The following is a 21006-nucleotide window of genomic DNA, read 5'->3' on the forward strand; positions in this document are numbered from 1 at the left end:
GATCCCTCCAGCAGATGCCTCCATTCCTCAAGTGCCAATTTAATGGCCAGTAGTTCTCGATCCCCGATGGAGTAGTTCCTCTCCGCCGGAGAGAAGGTCCTAGAAAAAAACCCACAAGTAACAGCATGCCCGGAAGAATTTTTTTGTAGAAGGACTGCTCCAGCTCCCACTGAGGAGGTATCAACCTCCAATAGGAAGGGTTTAGATGGGTCAGGTCTGGAGAGCACGGGAGCAAAAGAAAAGGCAGACTTGAGCCGTTTAAATGCGTCTTCCGCTTGAGGAGACCAGGACTTAGGATTGGCATTCTTCTTGGTTAAAGCCACGATAGGAGCCACAATAGTGGAAAAATGAGGAATAAATTGTCTGTAATAATTGGCGAACCCCAAAAAACGTTGGATAGCACGGAGTCCGGAGGGGCGTGGCCAATCTAAGACAGCAGAGAGTTTATCTGGGTCCATTTGTAGTCCCTGGCCAGAGACCAAGTATCCTAGGAAAGGAAGAGATTGACATTCAAACAGACATTTCTCCATTTTGGCATAAAGTTGATTGTCTCGAAGTCTCTGAAGAACCATGCGGACATGCTGGCGGTGTTCTTCTAGATTGGCAGAAAAAAAATCAGAATATCGTCCAGATACACAACAACACAGGAATATAAGAGATCACGAAAAATTTAATTAACAAAGTCTTGGAAGACGGCAGGGGCGTTGCACAGGCCAAAGGGCATGACCAGATACTCAAAGTGTCCATCTCTAGTGTTAAATGCAGTTTTCCATTCGTCCCCCTCCCTGATGCGGATGAGATTATAAGCACCTCTTAAGTCCAGTTTGGTAAAGATGTGGGCACCTTGAAGACGATCAAAGAGTTCTGAGATAAGAGGTAGGGGGTAGCGGTTCTTTACCGTGATTTTATTAAGTCCGCGGTAATCAATGCAAGGACGTAGGGAGCCATCTTTTTTGGACACAAAGAAAAATCCAGCTCCGGCAGGAGAGGAGGATTTGCGGATAAACCCCTTTTTTAAATTTTCCTGGATGTATTCAGACATAGCAAGAGTCTCTGGGGCGGACAGAGGATAAATTCTGCCCCGGGGTGGAGTAGTGCCCGGGAGGAGGTCAATAGGACAGTCATAAGGCCTGTGAGGAGGTAAAGTCTCAGCTTGTTTTTTGCAAAATACGTCAGCATAGTCCATATAAGCCTTAGGGAGACCGGTTACAGGGGGAACCACAGGGTCATGGCAGGGAGTACTGGGAACCAGTTTAAGACAGTCCTTGAAACAAGAAGTACCCCAGCTCTTGATCTCTCCTGTGGACCAATCAAGGGTTGGGGAATGGCGTTGAAGCCACGGTAGTCCAAGGAGAATTTCGGAAGTGCAATTGGAGAGGACCAAAAACTCAATTTTTTCGTGATGAGGTCCGATGCACATTAGGAGGGGCTCCGTGCGGTAACGTACGGTACAGTCCAATCTTTCATTGTTAACACAATTGATGTAGAGGGGTCTGGCGAGACTGGTCACTGGGATGTTGAACCTGTTGATGAGAGAGGCCAAAATAAAATTTCCTGCAGATCCGGAATCCAAGAAGGCCATAGTAGAGAAGGAGAAGGTAGAGGCAGATATCCGCACAGGCACAGTAAGGCGTGGATGTTACGCCGAGCGCTCCGGGTCCCCGCTCCTCCCTGGAGCGCTCGCTACACTCTCGCTCCCGCAGCGCCCCGGTCAGATCCACTGACCGGGTGCGCTGCGATTCCGCCTCCAGCCGGGATGCGATTCGCGATGCGGGTGGCGCCCGCTCGCGATGCGCACCCCGGCTCCCGTACCTGACTCGCTCTCCGTCGGTCCTGTCCCGGCGCGCGCGGCCCCGCTCCCTAGGGCGCGCGCGCGCCGGGTCTCTGCGATTTAAAGGGCCACTGCGCCGCTGATTGGCGCAGTGGTTCTATCAGTGTGTTCACCTGTGCACTCCCTATTTATACCTCACTTCCCCTGCACTCCCTCGCCGGATCTTGTTGCCATTGTGCCAGTGAAAGCGTTTCCTTGTGTGTTCCTAGCCTGTGTTCCAGACCTCCTGCCGTTGCCCCTGACTACGATCCTTGCTGCCTGCCCCGACCTTCTGCTACGTCCGACCTTGCTTCTGTCTACTCCCTTGTACCGCGCCTATCTTCAGCAGTCAGAGAGGTTGAGCCGTTGCTAGTGGATACGACCTGGTCACTACCGCCGCAGCAAGACCATCCCGCTTTGCGGCGGGCTCTGGTGAAAACCAGTAGTGACTTAGAACCGGTCCACTAGCACGGTCCACGCCAATCCCTCTCTGGCACAGAGGATCCACCTCCTGCCAGCCGGCATCGTGACAGTAGATCCGGCCATGGATCCCGCTGAAGTTCCTCTGCCAGTTGTCGCCGACCTCACCACGGTGGTCGCCCAGCAGTCACAACAGATAGCGCAACAAGGCCACCAGCTGTCTCAACTGACCGTGATGCTACAGCAGCTACTACCACAGCTTCAGCAATCATCTCCTCCGCCAGCTCCTGCACCTCCTCCGCAGCGAGTGGCCGCCTCAGGCCTACGACTATCCTTGCCGGATAAATTTGATGGGGACTCTAAGTTTTGCCGTGGCTTTCTTTCACAATGTTCCCTGCACTTGGAGATGATGTCGGACCAGTTTCCTACTGAAAGGTCTAAGGTGGCTTTCGTAGTCAGCCTTCTGTCTGGAAAAGCTCTGTCATGGGCCACACCGCTCTGGGACCGCAATGACCCCGTCACTGCCTCTGTACACTCCTTCTTCTCGGAAATTCGAAGTGTCTTTGAGGAACCTGCCCGAGCCTCTTCTGCTGAGACTGCCCGGCTGAACCTGGTCCAGGGTAATTCTTCCGTTGGCGAGTACGCCGTGCAATTCCGTACTCTTGCTTCAGAACTTTCCTGGAATAATGAGGCCCTCTGCGCGACCTTTAAAAAAGGCCTATCCAGCAACATTAAAGATGTTCTGGCCGCACGAGAAATTCCTGCTAACCTACATGAACTCATTCATCTAGCCACTCGCATTGACATGCGTTTTTCCGAAAGGCGTCAGGAGCTCCGCCAGGATATGGACTTTGTTCGCACGAGGCATTTTTTCTCCCCGGCTCCTCTCTCCTCTGGTCCTCTGCAATCCGTTCCTGTGCCTCCCGCCGTGGAGGCTATGCAAGTTGACCGGTCTCGCCTGACACCTCAAGAGAGGACACAACGCCGCATGGAGAATCTCTGCCTGTACTGTGCCGGTACCGAACACTTCCTGAAGGATTGTCCTATCCGTCCTCCCCGCCTGGAAAGACGTACGCTGACTCCGCACAAAGGTGAAACAGTCCTTGATGTCAACTCTGCTTCTCCACGTCTTACTGTGCCTGTGCGGATATCTGACTCTACCTTCTCCTTCTCCACTAAGGCCTTCTTGGACTCCAGATCTGCAGGAAACTTTATTTTGGCCTCTCTCATCAACAGGTTCAACATCCCAGTGACCAGTCTCGCCAGACCTCTCTACATCAATTGCGTTAACAATGAAAGATTGGACTGTGCCGTGCGTTACCGCACGGAACCCCTCCTAATGTGCATCGGACCTCACCACGAAAAAATTGAGTTTTTGGTCCTCTCCAATTGCACTTCCGAAATTCTCCTTGGACTACCCTGGCTTCAACACCATTCCCCAACCCTGGATTGGTCCACAGGGGAGATCAAGAGTTGGGGTCCCTCTTGTTTCAAGGACTGCCTTAAACCGGTTACCAGTACTCCTTGCCGTGACCCTGGGGTTCTCCCTGTAACCGGTCTCCCTAAGGCCTATATGGACTTTGCGGATGTTTTTTGCAAAAAACAAGCTGAGACTCTACCTCCTCACAGGCCTTATGACTGTCCTATTGACCTCCTCCCGGGCACTACTCCACCCCGGGGCAGAATTTATCCTCTCTCTGCCACAGAGACTCTTGCTATGTCTGAGTACATCCAGGAAAATTTAAAAAAGGGCTTTATCCGCAAATCCTCCTCTCCTGCCGGAGCCGGATTTTTCTTTGTGTCCAAAAAAGATGGCTCCCTACGTCCTTGCATTGACTACCGCGGTCTTAATAAAATCACGGTAAAGAATCGCTACCCTCTACCTCTCATCTCTGAACTCTTTGATCGCCTCCAAGGTGCCCACATCTTTACCAAACTGGACTTAAGAGGTGCTTATAATCTCATCCGCATCAGAGAGGGGGATGAATGGAAAACGGCATTTAACACTAGAGATGGACACTTTGAGTATCTGGTCATGCCCTTTGGCCTGTGCAACGCCCCTGCCGTCTTCCAAGACTTTGTTAATGAAATTTTTCGTGATCTCTTATATTCCTGTGTTGTTGTGTATCTGGACGATATCCTGATTTTTTCTGCCAACCTAGAAGAACACCGCCAGCATGTCCGCATGGTTCTTCAGAGACTTCGTGACAATCAACTTTATGCCAAAATGGAGAAATGTCTGTTTGAATGTCAATCTCTTCCTTTCCTAGGATACTTGGTCTCTGGCCAGGGACTACAAATGGATCCAGACAAACTCTCTGCCGTCTTAGATTGGCCACGCCCCTCCGGACTCCGTGCTATCCAACGTTTTTTGGGGTTCGCCAATTATTACAGACAATTTATTCCACATTTTTCCACCATTGTGGCTCCTATCGTGGCTTTAACCAAAAAGAATGCCAATCCTAAGTCATGGCCTCCTCAAGCGGAAGACGCCTTTAAACAGCTCAAGTCTGCCTTTTCTTCAGCTCCCGTGCTCTCCAGACCTGACCCATCTAAACCCTTCCTATTGGAGGTTGATGCCTCCTCAGTAGGAGCTGGAGCGGTCCTTCTACAAAAAAATTCTTCCGGGCATGCTGTTACTTGTGGTTTTTTTTCTAAGACCTTCTCTCCGGCGGAGAGGAACTACTCCATCGGGGATCGAGAGCTACTAGCCATTAAATTAGCACTTGAGGAATGGAGGCATCTGCTGGAGGGATCAAGATTTCCAGTTATTATTTACACCGATCACAAGAACCTCTCCTATCTCCAGTCTGCCCAACGGCTGAATCCTCGCCAGGCCAGGTGGTCTCTGTTCTTTGCCCGATTTAATTTTGAAATTCACTTTCGGCCTGCCGATAAGAACATTAGGGCCGATGCTCTCTCTCGTTCCTCGGATGCCTCGGAAGTAGAGTTCTCTCCGCAACACATCATTCCTCCTGACTGCCTGATCTCCACTTCTCCAGCCTCCATCAGGCAAACTCCTCCAGGGAAGACCTTCGTCTCTCCACGCCAACGCCTCGGGATCCTCAAATGGGGTCACTCCTCCCATCTCGCAGGTCATGCGGGCATCAAGAAATCCGTACAACTCATCTCTCGTTTCTATTGGTGGCCGACTCTGGAGACGGATGTTGTGGATTTTGTGCGAGCCTGCACTGTCTGTGCCCGGGATAAGACTCCTCGCCAGAAGCCCGCTGGTCTTCTTCATCCTCTGCCTGTTCCCGAACAGCCTTGGTCTCTGATTGGTATGGACTTTATTACAGACTTACCCTCATCCCGTGGCAACACTGTTGTTTGGGTGGTCGTTGATCGATTCTCCAAGATGGCACATTTTATTCCTCTTCCTGGTCTTCCTTCTGCGCCTCAGTTGGCAAAACAATTTTTTGTACACATTTTTCGTCTTCACGGGTTGCCCACGCAGATCGTCTCGGATAGAGGCGTCCAATTCGTGTCTAAATTCTGGAGGGCTCTCTGTAAACAACTCAAGATTAAATTAAACTTTTCTTCTGCTTATCATCCTCAATCCAATGGGCAAGTAGAAAGAATTAACCAGGTCCTGGGTGATTATTTACGGCATTTTGTTTCCTCCCGCCAGGATGACTGGGCAGATCTTCTACCATGGGCCGAATTCTCGTATAACTTCAGAGTTTCTGAATCTTCTTCCAAATCCCCATTTTTTGTGGTGTACGGCCGTCACCCTCTTCCCCCCCTCCCTACTCCCTTGCCCTCTGGTGTACCCGCTGTGGATGAAATAACTCGTGATCTTTCCACCATATGGAAAGAGACCCAAAATTCTCTCTTACAGGCTTCATCACGCATGAAGAAGTTTGCTGATAAGAAAAGAAGAGCTCCCCCCATTTTTTCTCCCGGAGACAAGGTATGGCTCTCCGCTAAATATGTCCGCTTCCGTGTTCCCAGCTACAAATTGGGACCACGCTATCTTGGTCCTTTCAAAATTTTGTGCCAGATTAATCCTGTCTCTTATAAACTTCTTCTCCCTCCTTCTCTTCGTATTCCTAATGCCTTTCACGTTTCTCTTCTTAAACCACTCATCATCAACCGTTTCTCTCCTAAACTTATCTCTCCCACTCCTGTCTCCGGTTCTTCAGACATCTTTCCTGTAAAGGAGATACTGGCCTCCAAAAAGGTCAGAGGAAAAACCTTCTTTTCGGTTGACTGGGAGGGCTGTGGTCCTGAAGAGAGATCCTGGGAACCTGAGGACAATATCCTAGATAAAAATCTGGTCCTCAGGTTCTCAGGCTCCAAGAAGAGGGGGAGACCCAAGGGGGGGGGTACTGTTACGCCGAGCGCTCCGGGTCCCCGCTCCTCCCCGGAGCGCTCGCTACACTCTCGCTCCCGCAGCGCCCCGGTCAGATCCACTGACCGGGTGCGCTGCGATTCCGCCTCCAGCCGGGATGCGATTCGCGATGCGGGTGGCGCCCGCTCGCGATGCGCACCCCGGCTCCCGTACCTGACTCGCTCTCCGTCGGTCCTGTCCCGGCGCGCGCGGCCCCGCTCCCTAGGGAGCGCGCGCGCCGGGTCTCTGCGATTTAAAGGGCCACTGCGCCGCTGATTGGCGCAGTGGTTCTATCAGTGTGTTCACCTGTGCACTCCCTATTTATACCTCACTTCCCCTGCACTCCCTCGCCGGATCTTGTTGCCATTGTGCCAGTGAAAGCGTTTCCTTGTGTGTTCCCAGCCTGTGTTCCAGACCTCCTGCCGTTGCCCCTGACTACGATCCTTGCTGCCTGCCCCGACCTTCTGCTACGTCCGACCTTGCTTCTGTCTACTCCCTTGTACCGCGCCTATCTTCAGCAGTCAGAGAGGTTGAGCCGTTGCTAGTGGATACGACCTGGTCACTACCGCCGCAGCAAGACCATCCCGCTTTGCGGCGGGCTCTGGTGAAAACCAGTAGTGACTTAGAACCGGTCCACTAGCACGGTCCACGCCAATCCCTCTCTGGCACAGAGGATCCACCTCCTGCCAGCCGGCATCGTGACAGTGGAGAAGCAGAGTTGACATCAAGAACTGTCTCACCTTTGTGCGGAGTCAGCGTACGTCTTTCCAGGCGGGGAGGACGGATAGGACAATCCTTCAGGAAGTGTTCGGTACCGGCACAGTACAGGCAAAGATTCTCCATGCGGCGTCGTGTCCTCTCTTGAGGTGTCAAGCGAGACCGGTCAACTTGCATAGCCTCCACGGCGGGAGGCACAGGAACGGATTGCAGAGGACCAGAGGAGAGAGGAGCCGGGGAGAAAAAACGCCTCGTGCGAACAAAGTCCATATCCTGGCGGAGCTCCTGACGCCTTTCGGAAAAACGCATGTCAATGCGAGTGGCTAGATGAATGAGTTCATGCAGGTTAGCAGGAATTTCTCGTGCGGCCAGAACATCTTTAATGTTGCTGGATAGGCCTTTTTTAAAGGTCGCGCAGAGGGCCTCATTATTCCAGGATAATTCGGAAGCAAGAGTACGGAATTGGATGGCGTACTCGCCAACGGAAGAATTACCCTGGACCAGGTTCAGCAGGGCAGTCTCAGCAGAAGAGGCTCGGGCAGGTTCCTCAAAGACACTTCGAATTTCCGAGAAGAAGGAGTGTACAGAGGCAGTGACGGGGTCATTGCGGTCCCAGAGCGGTGTGGCCCATGACAGAGCTTTCCCAGACAGAAGGCTGACTACGAAAGCCACCTTAGACCTTTCAGTAGGAAACTGGTCCGACATCATCTCCAAGTGCAGGGAACATTGTGAAAGAAAGCCACGGCAAAACTTAGAGTCCCCATCAAATTTATCCGGCAAGGATAGTCGTAGGCCGGAAGCGGCCACTCGCTGCGGAGGAGGTGCAGGAGCTGGCGGAGGAGATGATTGCTGAAGCTGTGGTAGTAGCTGCTGTAGCATCACGGTCAGTTGAGACAGCTGGTGGCCTTGTTGCGCTAACTGTTGCGACTGCTGGGCGACCACCGTGGTGAGGTCGGCGACAACTGGCAGTGGAACTTCAGCGGGATCCATGGCCGGATCTACTGTCACGATTCGGCTGGCAGGAGGTGGATCCTCTGTGCCAGAGAGGGATTGGCGTGGACCGTGCTAGTGGACCGGTTCTAAGTTGCTACTGGTATTCACCAGAGCCCGCCGCAAAGCGGGATGGTCTTGCAGCGGCGGTAGTAACCAGGTCGTATCCACTAGCAACGGCTCAACCTCTCTGACTGCTGAAGATAGGCGCGGTACAAGGGAGTAGACAAGAGCAAGGTCGGACGTAGCAGAAGGTCGGGGCAGGCAGCAAGGATCGTAGTCAGGGGCAACGGCAGGAGGTCTGGAACACAGGCTAGGAACACACAAGGAAACGCTTTCACTGGCACGATGGCAACTAGATCCGGCGAGGGAGTGCAGTGGAAGTGAGGTATACATAGGGAGTGCACAGGTGAACACACTAATTAGAACAACTGCGCCAATCAGTGGCCCTTTAAATCGCAGAGACCCGGCGCGCGCGCGCCCTAGGGAGCGGGGCCGCGCGCGCCGGGACAGGACCGACGGAGAGCGAGTCAGGTACGGGAGCCGGGGTGCGCATCGCGAGCGGGCGCCACCCGCATCGCGAATCGCATCCCGGCTGGAGGCGGTATCGCAGCGCACCCGGTCAGTGGACCTGACCGGGGCGCTGCAGTAGCGAGGATGTTGCGAGCGCTCCGGGGAGGAGCGGGGACCCGGAGCGCTCGGCGTAACACCCATAATATACAGATCCTCCATAATATACAGCTCCCCATAATATACAGATCCTCCATAATATACAGATCCCCATAATATACAGATCCTCCATAATATACAGATCCCCATAATATACAGATCCTCCATAATATACAGATCCCCATAATATACAGATCCCCATAATATACAGATCCTCCATAATATACAGATCCCCATAATATACAGATCCCCATAATATACAGATCCCCATAATATACAGATCCCCATAATATACAGATCCTCCATAATATACAGATCCCCATAATATACAGATCCCCATAATATACAGATCCCCATAATATACAGCTCCCCATAATATACAGATCCTCCATAATATACAGATCCCCATAATATACAGATCCTCCATAATATACAGATCCCCATAATATACAGATCCTCCATAATATACAGATCCCTATAATACACAGATCCCCATAATATACAGATCCCCTATAATATACAGATCCCCATAATATACAGATCCCCTATAATATACACATCCCCATAATATACAGATCCTATAATATACAGATCCCCATAATATACAGATCCTCCATAATATACAGATCCCCATAATATACAGATCCCCATAATATACAGATCCTCCATAATATACAGATCCCCTATAATATACAGATCCCCTATAATATACAGATCCTCCAAAATATACAAATCCTCCATAATATACAGATCCCCATAATATACAGATCCCCTATAATATACAGATCCTCATAATATACAGATCCCCATAATATACAGATCCTCCATAATATGCAGATCCTCCATAATATACAGATCCCCATAATATACAGATCCTCCATAATATACAGATCCCCCATAATATACAGATCCTCCATAATATACAGATCCCTATAATATACAGATCCCCATAATATACAGATCCCCCATAATATACAGATCCCTATAATGTACAGATCCCCATAATATACAGATCCTCCATAATATACAGATTCCCATAATATACAGATCCCCATAATATACAGATCCTCCATAATATATGTCACGATTCGGCTTACGGGTTGTGGATCCGCTGTGTCAGCGAGGGATTGGCGTGGACCGTGCTAGTGGACCGGTTCTAAGAGGCTACTGGTTTTCACCAGAGCCCGCCGCAAAGCGGGATGGTCTTGCTGCGGCAGTAGCAACCAGGTCGTATCCACTAGCAACGGCTCAACCTCGCTGACTGCTGAGAAGGCGTGGAACAGAAGGACTAGGCAGAGGCAAGGTCAGACGTAGCAGAAGGTCGGGGCAGGCGGCAAGGTTCGTAGTCAGGATGGATAGCAGAAGTTCAGGTAACACAGGCTTTGGACACACTAAACGCTTTCACTGGCACAAGGCAACAAGATCCGGCCAGGGAGTGCAGGGGCAGTGAGCAGATAAAGTCTGGGAGAAGGTGGGAGCCAATTAAGCTAATTGGGCCAGGCACCAATCATTGGTGCACTGGCCCTTTAAGTCTCAGAGAGCTGGCGCGCGCGCGCCCTAGAGAGCGGAGCCGCGCGCGCCAGCACATGACAGCAGGGGACCGGGACGGGTAAGTGACCTGGGATGCGATTCGCGAGCGGGCGCGTCCCGCTGTGCGAATCGCATCCCCGACGGCCATGATAGTGCAGCGCTCCCGGTCAGCGGGACTGACCGGGGCGCTGCAGGGAGAAAGACGCCGTGAGCGCTCCGGGGAGGAGCGGGGACCCGGAGCGCTAGGCGTAACAATATACAGATCCCCCATAATATACAGATCCTATAATATACAGATCCCCTATAATATACAGATCCTCCATAATATACAGATCCCCTATAATATACAGATCCCCCTTAATATACAGATCCCCATAATATACAGATCCTCCATAATATACAGATCCCTATAATATACAGATCCCCTATAATATACAGATCCTCCATAATATACAGATCCCCCATAATATACAGATCCTCCATAATATACAGATCCCCCATAATATACAGATCCTCCATAATATACAGATCCCCATAATATACAGATCCCCATAATATACAGATCCCCATAATATACAGATCCTCCATAATATACAGATCCTCCATAATATACAGATCCTCCATAATATACAGATCCCCATAATATACAGATCCTCCATAATATACAGATCCCCATAATATACAGATCCCCATAATATACAGATCCCCATAATATACAGATCCTCCATAATATACAGATCCTCCATAATATACAGATCCCCTATAATATACAGATCCCCATAATATACAGATCCTCCAAAATATACAGATCCTCCATAATATACAGATCCCCATAATATACAGATCCCCTATAATATACAGATCCCCATAATATACAGATCCTCCATAAAATACAGATCCCCCATAATATACAGATCCTCCATAATATACAGATCCCTATAATATACAGATCCCCATAATATACAGATCCCCCATAATATACAGATCCCTATAATGTACAGATCCCCATAATATACAGATCCTCCATAATATACAGATTCCCATAATATACAGATCCCCATAATATACAGATCCCCATAATATACAGATCCTCCATAATATACAGATCCCCCATAATATACAGATCCTATAATATACAGATCCCCTATAATATACAGATCCTCCATAATATACAGATCCCCTATAATATACAGATCCCCCATAATATACAGATCCCCATAATATACAGATCCTCCATAATATACAGATCCCTATAATATACAGATCCCCTATAATATACAGATCCTCCATAATATACAGATCCCCCATAATATACAGATCCTCCATAATATACAGATCCCCCATAATATACAGATCCTCCATAATATACAGATCCCCATAATATACAGATCCCCATAATATACAGATCCCCATAATATACAGATCCTCCATAATATACAGATCCTCCATAATATACAGATCCCCATAATATACAGATCCTCCATAATATACAGATCCCCATAATATACAGATCCCTATAATATACAGATCCTACAATATACAGATCCTCATAATATACAGATCCTCCATAATATACAGATCCTCAAAATATACAGATCCCCTATAATATACAGATCCCCATAATATACAGATCCCCATAATATACAGATCCCCTATAATATACAGATCCCCATAATATACAGATCCTCCATAGTATACAGATCCCCATAATATACAGATCCCCATAATATACAGATCCCCATAATATACAGATCCCCATAATATACAGATCCCCATAATATACAGATCCTCCATAATATACAGATCCCCATAATATACAGATCCTCCATAATATACAGATCCCCATAATATACAGATCCCTATAATATACAGATCCTATAATATACAGATCCTCATAATATACAGATCCTCCATAATATACAGATCCCCATAATATACAGATCCCCTATAATATACAGATCCTCCATAATATACAGATCCTCCATAATATACAGAACCTCCATAATATACAGATCCCTATAATATACAGATCCCTATAATATACAGATCCCTATAATATACAGATCCCCATAATATACAGATCCCCATAATATACAGATCCCCTATAATATACAGATCCCCATAATATACAGATCCTCCATAATATACAGATCCCCATAATATACAGATCCCCATAATATACAGATCCCCCATAATATACAGATCCCTATAATATACAGATCCCCTATAATATACAGATCCTCCATAATATACAGATCCCCATAATATACAGATCCTCCATAATATACAGATCCCCATAATATACAGATCCCCATAATATACAGATCCCCCATAATATACAGATCCCTATAATATACAGATCCCCTATAATATACAGATCCTCCATAATATACAGATCCCCATAATATACAGATCCCCCATAATATACAGATCCTCATAATATACAGATCCTCCATAATATACAGAACCTCCATAATATACAGATCCCCATAATATACAGATCCTCCATAATATACAGAACCTCCATAATATACAGATCCTCCATAATATACAGATCCCCATAATATACAGATCCCCTATAATATACAGATCCTCCATAATATACAGATCCTCCATAATATACAGAACCTCCATAATATAAAGATCCTCCATAATATACAGATCCCCATAATATACAGATCCCCATAATATACAGATCCCTATAATATACAGATCCCTATAATATTCAGATCCCTATAATATACAGATCCCCATAATATACAGAACCTCCATAATATACAGAACCTCCATAATATACAGATCCCCTATAATATACAGATCCCTATAATATACAGATCCCCTATGATATACAGATCCCCTATAATATGCAGATCCCCTATAATATACAGATCCTCCATAATATACAGATCCCCTATAATATACAGATCCCCCATAATATACAGATCCCCTATAATATACAGATCCCCTATAATATACAGATCCTCCATAATATACAGAACCTCCATAATATACAGAACCTCCATAATATACAGATCCCCATAATATACAGATCCCCATAATATACAGATCCCCTATAATACACAGATCCCTATAATATACAGATCCCCTATAATATACAGATCCCCTATAATATACAGATCCTCCGTAATATACAGATCCCCCATAATATACAGATCCCCATAAAATACAGATCCCCCATAATATACAGATCCTCCATAATATATAGATCCCCATAATATACAGATCCCCATAATATACAGATCCCTTATAATCTACAGATACCTATAATATACAGATCCCTATAATATACAGATCCCCATAATATACAGATCTCCATAATATACAGATCCTCCATAATATACAGATCCCCATAATATACAGATCCCCATAATATACAGATCCCCATAATATACAGATCCCCTATAATATACAGATCCCCATAATATACAGATCCTCCATAATATACAGATCCTCCATAATATACAGATCCCCATAATATACAGATCCCTATAATATACAGATCCTCATAATATACAGATCCTATAATATACAGATCCCCATAATATACAGATCCCCTATAATATACAGATTCCCTATAATATACAGATCCCCATAATATACAGATCCCCATAATATACAGATCCCTATAATATACAGATCCCCTATAATATACAGATCCTCCATAATATACAGATCCCCATAATATACAGATCCTCATTATATACAGATCCCCTATAATATACAGATCCCCTATAATATACAGATCCCCATAATATACAGATCCCCATAATATACAGATCCCCTATAATATACACATCCCCACAATATACAGATCCCCTATAATATACAGATCCTCCATAATATACAGATCCCCATAATATACAGATCCCCATAATATACAGAACCCCATAATATACAGATCCCTATAATATACAGATCCCCATAATATACAGATCCCCATAATATACATATCCCCATAATATACAGAACCCCATAATATACAAATCCCTATAATATACAGATCCCTATAATATACAGATCCCCATAATATACAGATCCCTATAATATACAGATCCCCTATAATATACAGATCCCTATAATATACTGATCCCCTATAATATACAGCTCCCCATAATATACAGATCCCCATAATATACAGATCCTCCATAATATACAGATCCCCATAATATACAGATCCCCATAATATACAGATCCCCCATAATATACAGATCCCCATAATATACAGATCCCCTATAATATACAGATCCCCATAATATACAGATCCCCATAATATACAGAACCTCCATAATATACAGATCCCCTATAATATACAGATCCTCATAATATACAGATCCTATAATATACAGATCCCCATAATATACAGATCCCCTATAATATACAGATCCCCTATAATATACAGATCCCCATAATATACAGATCCCCATAATATACAGATCCCTATAATATACAGATCCCCTATAATATACAGATCCCCATAATATACAGATCCTCATAATATACAGATCCCCTATAATATACAGATCCTCCATAATATACAGATCCTCCATAATATACAGATCCCCATAATATACAGATCCTCATAATATACAGATCCCCTATAATATACAGATCCCCTATAATATACAGATCCCCATAATATACAGATCCTTTATAATATACAGATCCCTATAATATACAGATCCCCATAATATACAGATCCCTATAATATACAGATCCCCTATAATATACAGATCCCTATAATATACTGATCCCCTATAATATACAGATCCTCCATAATATACAGATCCCTATAATATACAGATCCCCATAATATACAGATCCTCATAATATACAGATCCCCTATAATATACAGATCCCCTATAATATACAGATCCCCATAATATACAGATCCTCCATAATATACAGATCCCCATAATATACAGATCCCCATAATATACAGAACCCCATAATATACAGATCCCTATAATATACAGATCCCCATAATATACAGATCCCCATAATATACAGATCCCCATAATATACAGATCCCCCATAATATACAGATCCCCATAATATACAGATCCCCTATAATATACAGATCCCTATAATATACAGATCCCCATAATATACAGATCCCCCATAATATACAGATCCCTATAATATACAGATCCCCATAATATACAGATCCCCTATAATATACAGATCCCTATAATATACAGATCCCCATAATATACAGATCCCCATAATATACAGATCCTCCATAATATACAGATCCTCCATAATATACAGATCCCCATAATATACAGATCCCCATAATATACAGAACCTCCATAATATACAGATCCCCTATAATATACAGATCCCGCATAATATACAGATCCCTATAATATACAGATCCCTATAATATACAGATCCCTATAATATACAGATCCCCATAATATACAGATCCCCTATAACATACAGATCCCCCATAATATACAGATCCCTATAATATACAGATCCCTATAATATACAGATCCCCTATAATATACATATCCCCATAATATACAGAGCCACATAATATACAGATCCCCATAATATACAGATCCTCCATAATATACAGATCACCATAATATACAGATCCCCTATAATATACACATCCCCATAATTTAATATACAGATCCCTATAATATACAGATCCCTATAATATACAGATCCCCATAATATACAGATCCTCATAATATACAGATCCTCCATAATATACAGATCCCCATAATATACAGATCCCCAATAATATACAGATCCCTTATAATATACAGATCCCCATAATATACAGATCCCCATAATATACAGATCCTCCATAATATACACATCCCCATAATATACAGATCCCCATAATATACAGATCCCCCATAATATGCAGATCCCCATAATATACAGATCCCCCATAATATACCGATCCCCCACACTTTTATGGGGGGGGGGGGGGGTCTGTGAATGACATAGTGTTATGGGGGGGGGGGGTTCTGTAAATGACACACTTTTATGGGGGAGGGGTCTGTGAATGACATAGTGTTATGGGGGGGGGGGTCTGTAAATGACACACTTTTATGTGGGAGGGGTCTGTGAATGACATAGTGTTATGGGGGGGGGGTCTGTAGATGACACACTGTTATGGGAATCTATAGATGATGCACTGTTATAGAGGATCTGTAGATGACACACTGTTATGGGGGGGTCTGTAGATGACACACTGTTATAGAGGATCTGTAGATGACACACTGTTATGGGGGGGTCTGTAGATGACACACTGTTATGGGGATCTATAGATGATGCACTGTTATAGGGGTTCTGTAGATGACACACTGTTATGGGGGGGGGGGGTCTGTAGATGACACACTGTTATGGGGGATCTGTAGATGACACACCGTTATGAGGGGTCTGTAGATGACACACTGTTATGGGGGATCTGTAGATGACACACTTATGAGGGATCTGTAGAGGACTAGTGTTGAGCGGCATAGGCCATATTCGAATTCGCGAATATTCGCGAATATATGGACGAATATTCGTCATATATTCGCGAATATTCGCATATTCGTTATATTCTCATTTTAATTTCGCTATGCGAAAATACGCGTATGCGAAAATTAACATATGTGAAAATTCGTATATGCGAAAATCCGCATAGGCTAATTTTCGCATATGCGAATTTTCGCGTTCCAGTCTCACACAGTAGTATTACAGCCTTCTTTACACCACACAAGCTGGAAGCAGAGAGGGATGATCACTGTGATGTGTACTGTGAAGAAAAAAAAAAAAAAAAAAACGAATATTCATAATTACGAATATATAGCGCTATATTCGCGAAATTCGCGAATTCGCGAATATGCGATATTCGCAAATAATATTCGAATTGCGAATATTCGCGAGCAACACTATAGAGGACACTGTTATGGGGGATCTGTAGGTGACACACTGTTATGGGGGATCTGTAAATGACACTCTGTTATGGGGGATCTGTAGATGACACACTGTTATGGGGATCTGTAGATGACACACTGTTATGGGGGATCTGTAGATGACACTGTTATGGGGATCTGTAGATGACACACTGTTATGGGGGATCTGTAGATAACACACTGTTGCGGGGAATCTGTAAAGGACACACTGTTATGGGGGATCTGTAGATGACACACTGTTATGGGGGGGTCTGTAGAGGACACACTGTTATGGGGGGTTCTATAGATAACACTGTTATGGGGATCTGTAGAGGACACTGTTATGGGGATCTGTAGAGGACACACTGTTATGGGGGCTCTGTAGATAACACTGTTATGGGGATCTGTAGAGGATACACTGTTACGGGGGATCTGTAGAGGACACTGTTATGGGGATCTGTAGATTACACACTGTTATGGGGGATCTGTAGAGGACACACTGTTATGGGGGTTCTGTAGATAACACTGTTATGGGGATCTGTAGAGGACACTGTTATGAGGGATCTGTAGATGACACACTGTTATGGGGGATCTGTAGAGGACACTGTTATGAGGGATCTGTAGAGGACACACTGTTATGGGGGGGGTTCTGTAGATAACACTGTTATGGGGATCTGTAGAGGACACTGTTATGGGGATCTGTAGAGGACACTGTTATGGGGATCTGCAGATCACACACTGTTATGGGGGATCTGTAGATGACACACTGTTATGGGGGATCTGTAGATGACACACTGTTATGGGGGGCCTGTAGGTGACACATTGTTATGGGGGATCTGTAGATGACACACTGTTATGGGGGATCTGTAGGTGACACACTGTTATGGGGGATCTGTAGAGGACACTGTTATGGGGGATCTGTAGATGACACACTGTTATGGGGGATCTGTAGAGGACACTGTTATGGGGGATCTGTAGATGACACTGTTATGGGGGATCTGTAGATGACGCACTGTTATGGGGGATCTGTAGATGACACTGTTATGGGGGATCTGTAGATGACGCACTGTTATGGGGGATCTGTAGATGACACACTGTTATGGGGGTTTGTAGATAACACTGTTATGGGGATCTGTAGATGACACACTGTTATGGGGGATCAGTAGATAACACTGTTATGGGGGTTCTGTAGATAACACTGTTATGGGGGTTTGTAGATAACACTGTTATGGGGATCTGTAGATGACACACTGTTATGGGGGATCTGTAGATAACACACTGTTATGGGGGATCTGTAGGTGACACACTGTTATGGGGGTTCTGTAGATAACACTGTTATGGGGGTTCTGTAGATAACACTGTTATGGGGATCTGTAGGTGACAGGTGGCTGACAAGTAAGTTATTCAGGCTGGTGGTGACAGGCTGGGGGCGGGTAAGAGGAGGGGACAGGCTTGGGCGGAACCAATCACTGTAGGCCTGAAGTGGATGCTGCTCTGTTCCGGGCGGGGCATCATTAGAGGAGGCACAACCCGGAAGTGTGTCTTGTATCCATTCTTGAAGCCGGGGAGCTGTGTGGAGGTCGGGGGATGTCACCCGCGGGATGCAGTGAGGTATGGAGGGAGGGTCTCAGGGACGGCTTGTTGTGTCCTGTACACAGTGACCCCCATTGTGCCCGTCACTTCAGGGTCCCCAGCCGTAATGAATACAGGTCACCAGAGTGTCTCCCAAATCTGCCTCACTTTATATCTGTGCGGGAGAAAGAGATGTGTGACTACATCACTGTGCAGGAGAGCTGTATACAGAGGAGGGGGGTGGGGGGCAGCTGTATACGGAGGAAGGGGGGCTGTATACAGAGGAAGGGGGCTGTATACAGAAGAGGGATGGGGGGCTGTATACGGAGGAAGGGGGGCTGTATACAGAGGAAGGGGGCTGTATACAGAAGAGAGATGGGGGGCTGTATACGGAGGAAGGGGGGCTGTATACAGAGGAAGGGGGCTGTATACAGAAGAGGGATGGGGGGCTGTATACAGAGGAGGGGGGCTGTATACAGAAGAGGGATGGGGGGCTGTATACAGAGGAGGGGGGCTGTATACAGAAGAGGGATGGGGGGCTGTATACGGAGGAAGGGGGGCTGTATACAGAGGAAGGGGGCTGTATACAGAAGAGGGATGGGGGGCTGTATACGGAGGAAGGGGGGCTGTATACAGAGGAAGGGGGCTGTATACAGAAGAGGGATGGGGGGCTGTATACAGAGGAGGGGGGCTGTATACAGAAGAGGGATGGGGGGCTGTATACGGAGGAAGGGGGGCTGTATACAGAGGGATGGGGGGCTGTATACAGAGGAGGGATGGGGGGCTGTATACAGAGGAGGGGGGCTGTATACAGAGGAGGAGGAGGAGGGAGAGCTGTATACAGAGGAGGAGGGGGGTAGCTGTATACAGAGGGGGTGGGGGGGGAGCTGTATACAGAGGAGGAGGGGGGTGGGGGGGACAGCTGTATACAGAGGAGGAGGGAGGAGGGGGTGGGGGGGGAGCTGTATACAGAGGAGGCGGGTGGGGGGGGGGGTAGCTGTATACGGAGGAAGGGGGGGCTGTATACAGAAGAGGGATGGGGGGCTGTATACAGAGGAGGGGGGGCTGTATACAGAGGAGGAAGGGGGGCTGTATACAGAGGAAGGGGGTGGGGGGAGCTGTATACAGGGGAGGGGGGGCTGTATACAGGGGAGGGGGGCTGTATACAGAGAAGGGGTGGCTGTATACAGAGGAGGGGGGCTGTATACAGGGGAGGGGGGCAGAGGGGTATGGAGGAGGGGGGGCTGTTTACAGAAGAAGGGGGGGCAGAGGGGTCTGGCGGAGGAGTGGGGGGGGTGGGCGGCTAGAGGGGTGTGGAATTTAAGTAATAGCCTCCATACATTCACCTGGCAGATATTGGGGGTGAATGGACACCTGTGGGCCTCTGTTGCTCCTCCTGTCCTTCACCTGATCTCCCTAGAACGGGGTTTGAATATTCTTGTAATGTATTGGCCGCTCCTCCGCTCCTGTGCCTTTACCCTTTACTGTCCGGACAGATTATTCCTGAGTTTATTTTATTTAGCTAAAAAGCCATAACAACAACATTGACTGTTTTATGTCATAAAGTTCTGCAAAGAATGTCCGGGCATGCTGGGAGTTGTAGTTTTGGAGGCGCCCTGATTGGGAAATACTGCTGTAGGGTATCAGGGACTTTGCAGAGATAGTAAAGCAGCTCTCACTGTATGTAAATGACTAAAAAGTAACGTAAATTTACTGATATGCGGCCGATCCCCAACCGGTGACAGTGTGGTAGAGAAAGGTCAGCAGGAGCGGACGCTTCATCATCATGTGACTAAACATTTCCTGAAACACTAAGACCCGGCTACCTGCTGATATGTATATATACAGAGAGATCAGTACAGGATAAGTAATGTATGTACACAGTGACCTCACCAGCAGAATAGTGAGTACAGCTCTGGGGTATAATACAGGATATAACTCAGGATCAGTACAGGATAAGTAATGTAATGTATGTACACAGTGACCTCACCAGCAGAATAGTGAGTACAGCTCTGGAGTATAATACAGGATATAACTCAGGATCA

The 21006-nt window shown here is 46.4% G+C and overlaps 1 protein-coding gene across 4 annotated transcripts in view; it reads left to right on the plus strand.

Moving 5' to 3' along the window:
• Positions 1-21006, plus strand: part of ZDHHC6 (zinc finger DHHC-type palmitoyltransferase 6) — a 68805-nt gene that overhangs the window by 6969 nt on the left and 40830 nt on the right. For 2 of the 4 annotated variants that reach the window (XM_056530375.1, XM_056530374.1), the window contains exon 1: positions 18891-19000. The exons of the other annotated variants lie outside the window; for them this stretch is intronic. The gene's annotated coding sequence lies outside the window, so the exon portion shown is untranslated. Of the gene's footprint in view, positions 1-18890; positions 19001-21006 lie in introns of those variants that run through there. 4 annotated transcript variants of the gene reach the window in all.

The sequence above is a fragment of the Hyla sarda genome, chromosome 7, assembly GCF_029499605.1.
Source record: "Hyla sarda isolate aHylSar1 chromosome 7, aHylSar1.hap1, whole genome shotgun sequence".
Classification (NCBI taxonomy): domain Eukaryota; kingdom Metazoa; phylum Chordata; class Amphibia; order Anura; family Hylidae; genus Hyla; species Hyla sarda.